Source organism: Tupaia chinensis, unplaced genomic scaffold (genome assembly GCF_000334495.1).
Source record: "Tupaia chinensis unplaced genomic scaffold, TupChi_1.0 Scaffold000708_1, whole genome shotgun sequence".
In the NCBI taxonomy this organism is placed as follows: domain Eukaryota; kingdom Metazoa; phylum Chordata; class Mammalia; order Scandentia; family Tupaiidae; genus Tupaia; species Tupaia belangeri.
Genome location: NW_006160231.1, coordinates 676218 through 677402, shown reverse-complemented (window position 1 = coordinate 677402; position 1185 = coordinate 676218). Strand labels below are relative to the sequence as shown.

Below are 1185 nucleotides of genomic sequence, written 5' to 3'. Positions count from 1 at the left end.
GCAGTCCAAAAAAAAAAAAAAAAAAATATATATATATATACACACACACATATATGAAATCTACCAGAGGACATGAAAGTCCACCAGAAAGAGACAGAGAAAGGGAGGATGAGGAAGTAACCCCAACGCAGTGTGGTCACACCATGACCCTGCTCCTCCATTTCTCCATCCTTTTGGGATTTGGAGCACACACATGCTCCCAGAATGTTTTTTCAAGCCACTGGGTCCATAACTCAAACCATAGTTGGCTGTGGGGTTTGGTTCCCTTAGCCACTAGGCAACAGGGCTGGCCCTGTTTATATACTCTCAAACATTTTTGGAAAGCTTATAAATATGAGGTTGGCCAGTTGCTCCTCATGGACAAAGTAGTGAAAGAAAAGCTGGCTCAAGGACCCCAAGTGCCCCTGAAGGGCCTCGTCCTGTGGCCAGCTGTTGCAGCACCAGCTGAGCGCTCAGCCAGGCCGGTGTCCGCTATCAAAGTGACGGCGTCGAGTGGGGAGAATGCGATCCCGTAAATCGGGATGCGGTGTGTGGGAAGACCCTGGTGAAGCTGGGGACGCTGAGCTCCTAATTATTTTATTGAATATTTTAATTGTCATATAATAGCTGCACATATTTATGGGGTACAGTGTGGCTTTTCAAAGCATAAGTTCAATTCGTTATGATCAAATTATATCCGCCATCTCCAGCACTTATCACTACTCTGTGTTCTGAACATTCAAAGTCCTTTCAACCAGCTATTTTTAAATATACAGGGACCAGCAGTTGGCATAATGGCTATGTCACTGAACTCCCACATAGTCGACCGTGGTTCGAATCCCGGACCTAGTGGCTTAAACTCACGCCGGGCGCATGTATGTGTGTGCCCAAGATCCCAAGAGGAGAATGGAAGAGAAGGGATTGTAGTGTGGCCAACCCCCCTGGGGGCTAATTTCTCACTTTCTGTCTTTCTGATAAGCACACATGCCCTATAGCAAAAACCTCTCCAATGGGACCAGCAGTTAGCATAATGGCTATGTCACTGGACTCCCACGTAGTCGACCGTGGTTCACGTCCCGGACCCGGTGGCCAAGATCCCGAGAGGAGAATGAAGGAGAAGGGATTGCGGCATGACCATCCCCCCTGGGGGGTGATTTCTCGCTTTCTGTCTCTCTGTCTCTCTCTGTCTGTCTGGCGAGCGCACGC

At 48.4% G+C, this 1185-nt stretch overlaps 1 pseudogene; it reads left to right on the top strand.

The window, feature by feature from the left end:
• Window positions 1–356: 356 nt before the first annotated feature.
• LOC102474470 (non-POU domain-containing octamer-binding protein pseudogene) overlaps window positions 357–1185 on the top strand; it is a 17109-nt pseudogene continuing 16280 nt past the window's right edge.